Genomic DNA, 11,795 nt, shown 5'->3' with positions numbered 1-11,795 from the left:
GTATTTTTGCTGTTTCCATGGTAACGGCCGCCATTTTAAAAATTCCAAAGTCAAACTACTGCTGCATATTGTTTTCCCCATAATAATATACCATCATATTACATTTAATGTCTGTAGACCTATTTTAACACTAATGTTCTGGAATGTTCCATGAAAAATTCACCCCCCTCAAATTATGCCAAGGAGACCCCCCAGTTGAAATAAAAATGTTCCATGTTGAAGTGTGCATGAGTCTCTTAATATCATAGAAGTTTCATATAAATTGGAACACATTTCTATTTTTCACATTTTTGCTGTTTCCATGGCAATGGCAGCCATTTTTTTTATTCCAAAGTCAGGTGCAGAACTACACATGGTGGTTAATATTATGGTATAGTTCCATCACAATTGGTCCATTCAATTCCGAGAACTAAGCTGGACAAAAAGTGTGGAATAAGAATAATAAAAAAAAGAATCGAACAATAACAATATGTCACCTGACCTCCGTCAGGGTGACATAATAATAATAACTGAGCAAAACCAATAAGTCTTCCCAAACGAAGTTTGGGAGACTTAATTACTAGTATTTAGAATATTTTTAAAACAATTTTGATGTAAGAAATCGTTTGTTGAAATCTCAGAATATGATAAAGATTCGTTGATTAAAAATTATAGGGTTTTAAATTTCAGTTTTATTTTCTTCGGTGTAATATTGTCCTGCTCATTATTATGTCATGATATGTGCTAAACACTCCAGCATTTTACTTTGCAATAAGTGCAAAGAGTGATAAAATTTAATACATGCAGCCTCCTCCATTGATAACAGCTGCTTCCCTTGAAATTTAAATAAAAAATAAGATGTTTGCGTTATTTCGCAAAGATTTGCGTTACAACGCAAACATAGGAAGAAATATAAAAAAAATGTGTGGCGCTAATACGCTTCCGTAGAATCTTGTTCTATAAGAGTAAACAACATAAATAACCGACACATCAAATTTTAATTTTATTATACACGTCTGAACATGTGACCCGCTGAGGGAAGAACAAATATGCTAACGCAAATTTGAAGATCTAACATTTTTGGGCTAAATTTGAGACGAATTATTTATATAGTATTGTGTTGGCCCTGTATAACCATGTGTTATCCGATGGAGAATGTCTGTCATAAAGTTGTAATTTGTTAAGACGTGTATGATAAAATTAAAATTTGATGTGGCAGCACGGTAAGTAACATTATCATCCTTTACGACAGACAAAATAGCTGATCTGAAAGGTACACCATCTACTTGCCACGATACATCATGTACTCTGTTACAACCCTAGATAAAGTCGACGAGGAAAGGCATTACACAACCAGCGAAAGCTATATTTTTATAGAGCCTAGGTGGTCGAGTGGTGTAGAAAGCTGGACACGGTGCAGGCGGTGTTGCCACGATCTCACAGAAGCAAGGGTTCGATCCCCGCTGAGAGAAGAGTATGTGTGTGTGCGTGTGTGTTTTACGATTATTTTAAAGGCAGGTATGGTATAAAACGTTCAAGCTTCTTGAATGATTTTTTTTGTGTAAACATATTTTGCTTCTCAGATATTTTAATAGCCACGATGAATAGCATTTCATCTAAATCATTAGAATCCTTCTTTGACTGTTCAAAAACTCTCCTGAGAGGGGGACATGACCTTTTTCTGAGCAAAATTTAAGTAAAACTGGTGGAATTTTGATATTAAAGAGTCTGAATATTTGTACATGTACTGGCATGATTTCGCAACAATCTTGTTCTTGAAGTAAAAACATATTGCTAAACATTGCTAGTGAAGACAATATTGATCAAATATTGCAAATTTTACATGAATTTTAAAATTTTGTATCGAAAAAGTATTTAACCAAAAAAATGTGTTTGAAGGAATATGCATAGCTTACTTTATGACATAACTTTTTTACTTAATGACATAACTGTGTTACAACCTATAAGACTACATCCTGTAAATTTTAATAAAGCTTGCAGCACTTTTAGAAAATGACGATTGTGGGAAATACATTCAGGGGATTTAACCCATTTTGATCATACTTCTTTTCATCACTTTATTACCAAACTATAACCAAAGATGAAACCAGATGATAGATGTTGCCACAACATGTGTCATGCTAACAGAATTAGCAGTATCGTATTTTTTTGCAATTCATACTTGTAAACTGTTGATTTGTTATTTTATGCTAATCATCTCAGATCGTTTTTGTTTATTTTTAGCACAGAAGCTATGTTATGATTTTGTTCTTACATATAAATAAATGTTTCGTGCAACAATACTGAAAAAGTATATTTTGCGAAAAAGATGGATAGTATCGAATTGAAAGACATATAATTTGCCAATATATTAGTATTCCCTCGTATAAGAGCCTTAAGAGAAGCTTAATAGGCATCGATATACAATACAATACAATATTTTTATTAAACAAAAAAGGGGGCTCCTTTAGAACAAGATTACAATCATGACAGTGCATCAAGTACGGAACATAGTAGTATGCAGCATATACTGTAGCAGGAAATAACAATAAAATTTTAACTTTCATTAACAAAATTTGAGATAAAAAACTTTGGTTATTTCCCTTTGTAATATGTCATGTTCATGTAGTATTATTTAACCAAGAAGTCTTTAGATGTATTGATCATAATTTGTCCTAACATAAGATCAAATTGCTGAAAGACGGCACTATGCACTGATGATTGGAGCTTTACTAGACACACTATGGTTATCAAAAATGTATTTCAAATTGAATAAATTATATTAATGATTGGAACTGCTGCAGTGGGCAACAACTCTGCCTTTACTTAAAAAAGGGTGGATATTTAAAATATAACAATGTTTTGTTGATTATAAGGCTTGTGTGTACATACATTCACATATTTTACTGAGATCTTTTGATTGTTTGTGTCGTTGGGTTGCTACCACATATTTCAATTAATTTATATATACATAAGATACAAAAAATAGATTTCAAACATATTGTATGAGCATTAATAACATTTTCATGTTTGTAACATGATCATACTTAACAGAGCAGAGAAGAAAAACATAAAATAAAGAGTTTAGGCTAATATGTTCATTGTCCACCAATCATTTCTCACAACAGCACTGAAAATAAAAATTATATAATTATATACTTAATATGATATAAATTATTTTTTGTTCTATACAATAGCCACTTTCATCTCCAGTAACTAATTTCCTAAACGGTTTACTTTGGTGGACTCTATCACACCTTATCCTAAACTTTTTACTTTGGTGGACTCTATCAAAATTATTCCTAACCTTTTAACTTTGGTGGTCTCTATCACATTTATTCCTCACCTTTTTACTTTGGTGGTCTCTATCACATTTATTCCAAACTTTTTTACTTTGGAGGTCTCTATCACAGTTATTCCCAACTCTTTTACTTTGGTGGTCTCTATCACATTTATTCCCAACTTTTTTTACTTTGGTAGTCTTTATCACATTTATTCCCAACCGTTTTTACTTTGGTGGTCTCTATCATATTTATTCCTAACCTTTTAACTTTGGTGGTCTCTATCACATTTATTCCCAACTTTTTTTACTTTGCTGGTCTCTATCACATTTATTCCTAACCTTTTTACTTTGATGGTCTCTATCATATTTATTCCAAACCTTTTTACTTTGATGGTTTCTATGATATTTATTCCAAACCTTTTTACTTTGGTGGTCTCTATCACATTTAGTCCAAACCTTTTTACTTTGATGGTCTCTATCGCATTTATTCCCAATATTTTTACTTTGGTGGTCTCTATCACATTTATTCCCAATCTTTTTACTTTGGTGGTCTCGACCACATTTATTCCTAACCTTTTTACTTTGATGGTCTCTATCATATTTATTCCAAACCTTTTTACTTTGATGGTCTCTATCATATTTATTCCAAACCTTTTTACTTTGGTGGTCTCTATCACATTTATTCCTAACCTTTTTACTTTGATGGTCTCTATCACATTTATTCCTAACCTTTTTACTTTGGTGGTCTCTATCACATTTATTCCCAATCTTTTTACTTTGGTGGTCTCGACCACATTTATTCCTAACCTTTTTACTTTGGTGGTCTCTATCACATTTATTCCCAATCTTTTTACTTTGGTGGTCTCGACCACATTTATTCCTAACCTTTTTACTTTGGTGGTCTCTATCACATTTATTCCCAATCTTTTTACTTTGGTGGTCTCGACCACATTTATTCCTAACGTTTTTACTTTGGTGGTCTCGACCACATTTATTCCCAACCTTTTTACTTTGATGGTCTCTATCACATTTATTCCCAATCTTTTTACTTTGGTGGTCTCTATCACATTTATTCCCAATCTTTTTACTTTGGAGGTCTCGACCACATTTATTCCCAACCTTTTTACTTTGATGGTCTCTATCACATTTATTCCCAACCTTTTTACTTTGGTGGTCTCTATCACATTTATTCCCAATCTTTTAACTTTGGTGGTCTCGACCACATTTATTCCCAACCTTTTTACTTTGATGGTCTCTATCACATTTATTCCCAATCTTTTTACTTTGGTGGTCTCTATCACATTTATTCCCAATCTTTTTACTTTGGTGGTCTCGACCACATTTATTCCCAACCTTTTTACACTCTAGACGATTTATAGGTTGATATACATTAATTGTATAGAAACCTCTCTATTGTTGAAGACAGAATATTGACTAGATGACTTTCATATTAGTCTTTTTGAATCATTGGGTTGCTGTTTCATTTATTTATACTTAATATTAACTTTTCTCCATATTTATATATAAGTTATCTTCAATATAAAAATCCTAGTAAAGATGAACGTTGCAAATAGCAAACAAAACAAAAGAAAGTGATCCAATTAACATGGAGTGTAGGTAATAAATACAGTACCCAAAACTTTGTAAAAACTTTGCTCATGTTACAGACTACTACGGCTATCGGTACGGCGTATACAATAGGATCTGTGTTCCCGCTGCTGTTGGAAACAATTGTTTTGCTGTCGTGTACAGCAGATTCTGTCGCGTTTCCGATTCGATCGTGTACAGAAGATTTTAATCTGTGTTAACCTATTGTATCTGCTGTACCGATAGCCAGAATCAGGGTAAGTGTTCTATATTTACATATCAGTATATTTATCCTCGATGTTTAAAGTGTTAAATTACCTATTCAAAAGTAACACGAAAAATTTATTATTATACAGACGATCGGATTCAATTATGTTCAAAGACAGATAATTAAAAATTCCACAATGAACTAAATACGGATTTTTAATAATAATTTTTGATAATTGTATACGAAATCCCACAATGAAAGTAATATGTTTATTTCTACCTACCAAACATAACCAAATAAACAACCAAAATGGACAGAAGATAGTGAGGCAGATATTCAGACAGATTTTGTCAGCACATCTGAAATTCAAAGAAAATACCACAATAATTCAACTTTATATTAAAAATGTATGTTAGTTTTAAATCTCAAGATATTTTAGTGGAAGTAAATGAATACTAGTAATTTTATGTAAAATAAAAAGACCAAATGGACAGATAACAATTTATTAAATATACAGAATATATAAGGAAAGTTCTTTGAAAAGAGAGGAACGGTGATTTTCGGATTTGTTTTTGTCCTGTTTTCCATTCAAAATACTAAAATAATAAATAGATAATGTTGAAATATGTTATTACAGGGGACCTCAATATCGTCCAAGACAGAGAATTTAAAAACTATTTGAAAAAAGGACCAAAATATCGTCCTCCATCTAAAATAGATTGAAAACAGTGTCGTCAGGTCACAAAAGATGCTCTTTCCTCGTTTTGTAAAAATTGGCGTAAACAGGAAAAATCTGATAAAAAATCTCTTGATTCTTATTTAAATAAATGTATGAATGTTGTGGATATTCGAATATCACATTTTGAAAATAATTCAGAAATAAATAAAAGAGTACACAATACGCCTATTTCCATTTTAAGAAATAAACTTCAAGAACTTTCAAAGCTATTGTGTTTGTACAGGCCGACAAAGCAGCCAACAATGTGGTTGTGGTATGCCGTAAATACTTCACGGACGTTCTTAAGAATGAAATTTTAAATTCATCTACATTCAAGTCCGTGCGCTTCACAGAGAGTCATATAGTAAACAAACATATCGTAACTACATCACAGCTTAAGGCATCTTCTGAACATTTGAAGGTCCCTACTATGTATTGGTTACCTAAACTACACAAAAAACCAGTAAAATATCGTTTCATCTCGGCTTCTAGTAAGTGTTCTACAACTAATCTTTCAGTGCTTTTAACTAGTTCCTTAACTACTATCAAAGAACTTATCATAAATTTTTGTAATAAAATATATGAATATAGTGGAATTAACTATTTTTGGAGTGTAAAAAATTCTTTGGATGTTTTAGATAAATTATGTGCTTTTGATGGTCCTTTTGATTCTGTTGACAGTTTTGACTTTTCAACTCTTTACACTACACTTCCACACAATCTTATCAAACAAAAGTTTTCCTATTTAATTAAATGGTCGTTTGGTAAATCCAAATGCAAATATATTTGCTGCAACTCGTTTAAAGCCTTCTTCTCTAATGAGAAAGGTAAATATGCTAGATATACTTACTGGAGGTGTGATGAGATGATTGAAGTTGTTAATTTTCTCCTTGATAATATTTATGTACGTTTCGGCAACAAAGTTTATTGACAGATTGTATGTATTCCTATTGGCACTAATTGCGCCCCTTTAATTGCAGACTTGTTTTTGTACTGTTATGACCACAGTTTATGACCAAACTCAGTAACGACCCGTCAAAATTGCATTTAATTGATAAATTCAACAACACTAACCGTTATCTTGATGATATTTTTTTCGTTAAATAATCAAGAATTTTCTAAATATACTGCCAAAATTTACCCAAAGGAACTTACTTTAAATAAATCAAATGTAAACGCTAATAACTGTCCTTTCCTAGATTTAGATATTTCAGTTTTACACGGGAAACTCCACACTAAAATTTACGACAAAAGAGACGATGTTTCGTTCCCTATTGTTAATTTTCCTTTTTTGGATGGTGATGTTCCTTTGGCACCATCTTACGGTGTTTATATTTCACAACTCGTTCGCTATGCCCGTGTCTGTTGTGACGTTTTAGACTTTAATGAACGTAATCTATGTATTACTGGTAAATTATTAAGTCAGGGATTTCGTTACCACAAATTACTTAAAACTTTTACTAAATTCTTCCACAGATATAAAGATTTGGTTTTGAAGTTCGGTTGTACCTGTAGAAAACTTATTTCAAACGGGATAGCACATCCTCATTTTTACGAAGATGTTGTTTACCGTGCCCGGAAATTTAGAAACGATCCTGGTAAACTTATCGATCCTTTAAATCAACTTATTCTAAAAGGTTACCAATTCAACACTGTAATTAGAAATAAAGTCATCATAGATACCAGGATTGAAATTTTGTACGCCAGACGTTCGTATCGTCTACAAAAGACTCCTCAGTGACGCTCGAATAAATAAAAGTTAAAAAGACCAAATAAAGTACGAAGTTGAAGAGCATTGAGGACCCAAAATTCCTGAAAGTTTTGCCAAATACAGCTAAGGCTATCTATTCACGATGTAGAAAAGCCTTCTTTGAATATAGTTTTTATTGGTATTAATATTGATTTTGTTATCAGTTACTTAAATTCAAACTAAATATTATTGTTATATACATATGCACTTTCATGGATCTACAATCTGTCGGCTCCTGTATCTTGGTATTGCACAAGATCATGTTTTTCTCTGACTGTTTATGACGTCTTTACACTAAATCCATTGTATGTTGGATGTGTACTGATTGATAATTTAGTCTTAGATGCATGATTTTTTATATTAGATGTTATTGGCTTTGAACTAGCTGTCAGTAACTGCGAGTACTCTCAGATTTGTACTTTGTGTCTTTTTGTTGTTGGGATGTACAAGTACCCGGTCACGTCCACGTGTTATTGTTATATGTATTTCTATTTGTATCCATCTGATGAATTAAGCCTTTTTCAACTCATTGTTATAGTTCGTTCTTGTGTTGTACTGTTACGCCACTATCCTAGGTTAGGGGGAGGGTTGGGATCCCGCTAACATGTTTAACCCCGCCACATTCTATATGCATGTGCCTGTCTCAAGTCAGGAGCCTGTAATTCAGTGGTTGTCGTTTGTTGCTGTGTTACATATTTGTTTTTCGTTCATTTTTTTGTATATTAATTAGGCCGTTAGTTTTCTCAATTGAATTGTTTTACATTTGTGATTTCGGGGCCTTTTAAAGCTGACTATGCGGTATGGGCTTTGCTCATTGTTGAAGGCCGTACGGTGACCTATAGCTGTTAATTTCTGTGTCATATGGTCTCTTGTGGTGATATGTCTCATTGGCGCTCATACCACATCTTCTTTTTTATATTTACTAAGTATAATATTTTCATATTATTTTGGGTGTCATACCAACAAATTACAATACTCTGTCACTTTGCGCATGTACAACTAAAGGCCCTGCCATGCCACTTGTTAACATCATTGCTCTTACCGTTCTTGATGTATTTGTACTACTGTAGGTCCTGTCTGGCCATCTGTTACCATCATGGATCTTACCGTTCTTGATATACTTGTACTACTGTAGGCCCTGCCTGGTCACTTGTTACCATCATGGATCTTACCGTTCTTTATATACTTGTACTACTGTAGGCCCTGCCTGGCCATCTGTTACTATCATGGATCTTACCGTTCTTTATGAACCTGTAACACTGTAGGTCCTTCCTGGTCATCTGTTGCTATCATGGATCTTACCGTTCTTTATGTACTTGTACTACTGTAGGCCCTGCCTGGTCACTTGTTACCATCATGGATCGTACCGTTCTTGATGTACTTGTACTACTGTAGGTCCTGCCTGGCCATCTGTTACCATCATGGATCGTACCGTTCTTGATGTATTTGGACTACTGTAGGTCCTGCCTGGCCATCTGTTACTATCATGGATCTTACCGTTTTTTATGTACTTGTGCTACTGTAGGTTCTGCCTGGTCATCTGTTGCTATCATGGATCTTACCGTTCTTTATGTACTTGTACTACTGTAGGTCTTGCTTGACCATCTGTTACTGCAATGGATCTGACCGTTCTTAATGTACTTGTCATACTGTAGTTTCTGCCTGACAATCTGTTACTATCAATTATCATGGATCTTACCGTTCTTTATGTTAATGTACTACTGAAGGTCCTATCTGACCACCTGTTTCTATCATGAATCGTACCGTTCTTTATATACTTGTACTACTGTAGGTCCTACCTGGTCATCTGTTACTGTCAGGGGTCATGGATCTGACCGTTCTTTATGTAATTGTACTACAGTAGGCCCTGCCTGGCCATCTGTTACTGTCAAGGATTTTACTGTTCTTTATATACTTGTACTACTGAAGGTCCTATCTGACCACCTGTTTCTATCATGAATCGTACCGTTCTTTATATACTTGTACTACTGAAGGTCCTCTCTGACCACCTGTTTCTAACATGAATCTTACCGTTCTGTATATACTTGTACTACTGAAGGTTCTATCTGACCACCTGTTTCTATCATGAATCATACCGTTCTTTATATACTTGTACTACTGAAGGTCCTATCTGACCACCTGTTTCTATCATGAATCGTACCGTTCTTTATATACTTGTACTCCTGTAGGTCCTACCTGGTCATCTGTTACTGTCAAGGATCATGGATCTGACCGTTCTTTATGTAATTGTACTACAGTAGGCCCTGCCTGGCACTCTGTTACTGTCATGGATTTTACTGTTCTTTATGTACTTGTATTACTGTAGGTCCTGCCTGGCCATGTATTACTATCATGGATCTGTCCGTTCTTCAAATACTTGTACTACTGTAGGTTCTACCTGGTCATCTGTTTACCGTTCTTTATGTTGTTGTACTACTGTAGGTCCTACCTGATAACCTGTTTCTACATGTATCATAGATCTTGCCGTTCTTTATGTACGTGTACGGTTGTAGCTCCTACCTGACCACCTGTTACTTCCGTGGATCTTACCGTTCTTTATGTACTTGTACTACTGTAGCTCCTACCTGACCACCTGTTACTTCCGTGGATCTTACCGTTCTTTATCTACTTGTACTACTGTAGCTCCTACCTGACCACTGTTACTTCCGTGGATCTTACCGTTCTTTATCTACTTGTACTACTGTAGCTCCTACCTGACCACCTGTTACTTCCGTGGATCTTACCGTTCTTTATGTACGTGTACGGTTGTAGCTCCTACCTGACCACCTGTTATTTCCGTGGATCTTGCCGTTCTTTATGTACTTGTACTACTGTAGGTCCTGCTTGACCACCTGTTACTTCCGTGGATCTTGCCGTTCTTTATGTACTTGTACTACTGTAGCTCCTACCTGACCACCTGTTACTTCCGTGGATCTTACCGTTCTTTATGTACGTGTACGGTTGTAGCTCCTACCTGACCACCTGTTATTTCCGTGGATCTTGCCGTTCTTTATGTACTTGTACTACTGTAGGTCCTGCTTGACCACCTGTTACTTCCGTGGATCTTGCCGTTCTTTATGTACTTGTACTACTGTAGCTCCTACCTGACCATCTGTTACTTCCGTGGATCTTACCGTTCTTTATGTACTTGTACTACTGTAGCTCCTACCTGACCACCTGTTACTTCCGTGGATCTTACCGTTCTTTATGTACTTGTACTACTGTAGCTCCTACCTGACCATCTGTTACTTCCGTGGATCTTACCGTTCTTTATCTACTTGTACTACTGTAGCTCCTACCTGACCACCTGTTACTTCCGTGGATCTTGCCGTTCTTTATGTACTTGTACTACTGTAGGTCCTGCTTGACCACCTGTTACTTCCGTGGATCTTACCGTTCTTTATCTACTTGTACTACTGTAGCTCCTACCTGACCACCTGTTACTTCCGTGGATCTTACCGTTCTTTATGTACGTGTACGGTTGTAGCTCCTACCTGACCACCTGTTATTTCCGTGGATCTTGCCGTTCTTTATGTACTTGTACTACTGTAGGTCCTGCTTGACCACCTGTTACTTCCGTGGATCTTACCGTTCTTTATGTACGTGTACGGTTGTAGCTCCTACCTGACCACCTGTTACTTCCGTGGATCTTACCGTTCTTTATCTACTTGTACTACTGTAGCTCCTACCTGACCACCTGTTACTTCCGTGGATCTTACCGTTCTTTATGTACTTGAACTACTGTAGGTCCTGCCTGACCGCCGGTTACTACGACGGTTGACTGTTGCTGTTGCTGTTGCGGTGGAGGATAGTATCCATGCTGCGGAGGCGGTCCCTGTCCATACTGTGGTGGTGGTCCCTGTCCATAAGGCTGAATAGAAAATACATTAATCATAATATTTATACTAATAATAATGATAATGATGAATACAAAATAACGATTGTTATAGGTTGCACTTTGTAAATACAGCTGTTTCTCAAACCACGCCTCTTTTGGGGAGATATTTTATATTCATAGGTATGTTAATTTGTTAACGTACTGGTTCCCATTGATGATCTCTGTGTTTCATCTCATAGAGACATCACTTGGGAATGTAACCAGTATAGATAAACATGGTAGCGGCTAACCCGACTAATCCAGTCGTTATATTCCGACTCACTATCAATCGCTACATTAACGCCTGAATGCATTCACCTATAAAATCCTTCAACCGGAAGTTTGAATAACGCTATGAATTGTGGGTATAGAATTAATCAAATTTGGCGCAAA

The 11,795-nt window shown here is 35.2% G+C and overlaps 2 long non-coding RNA genes across 20 annotated transcripts; both read right to left on the bottom strand.

The window, feature by feature from the left end:
* Positions 1 to 2,723: 2,723 nt before the first annotated feature.
* On the bottom strand, positions 2,724 to 11,128 carry LOC127737494 (uncharacterized). 14 transcript variants are annotated; one of them, XR_007999578.1, is made up of 3 exons: positions 11,115 to 11,128; positions 5,341 to 5,416; positions 2,724 to 3,109 (listed from the first exon to the last, which is right to left on the bottom strand). It is a non-coding gene; the product is annotated as an uncharacterized LOC127737494 (long non-coding RNA). The 14 variants fall into 14 exon arrangements; XR_007999579.1 differs by lacking the exon at positions 11,115 to 11,128 and adding an exon at positions 10,985 to 10,998; XR_007999576.1 differs by lacking the exon at positions 11,115 to 11,128 and adding an exon at positions 10,725 to 10,776.
* On the bottom strand, positions 3,576 to 4,819 carry LOC127737495 (uncharacterized). 6 transcript variants are annotated; one of them, XR_007999592.1, is made up of 3 exons: positions 4,421 to 4,819; positions 3,914 to 4,264; positions 3,576 to 3,601 (listed from the first exon to the last, which is right to left on the bottom strand). It is a non-coding gene; the product is annotated as an uncharacterized LOC127737495 (long non-coding RNA). The 6 variants fall into 6 exon arrangements; XR_007999590.1 differs by lacking the exon at positions 3,576 to 3,601 and adding an exon at positions 3,665 to 3,874 and having other exon boundaries at positions 3,992 to 4,342; XR_007999587.1 differs by lacking the exon at positions 3,576 to 3,601 and adding an exon at positions 3,665 to 3,874 and having other exon boundaries at positions 3,992 to 4,264.
* Positions 11,129 to 11,795: the final 667 nt, after the last annotated feature.

The sequence above is a fragment of the Mytilus californianus genome, unplaced genomic scaffold, assembly GCF_021869535.1.
Source record: "Mytilus californianus isolate M0D057914Y unplaced genomic scaffold, xbMytCali1.0.p SCAF_4, whole genome shotgun sequence".
NCBI lineage: Eukaryota > Metazoa > Mollusca > Bivalvia > Mytilida > Mytilidae > Mytilus > Mytilus californianus.
The sequence above is the reverse complement of the archived record's forward strand: the minus strand, read 5'-3'. Positions and strand labels throughout refer to the sequence as shown.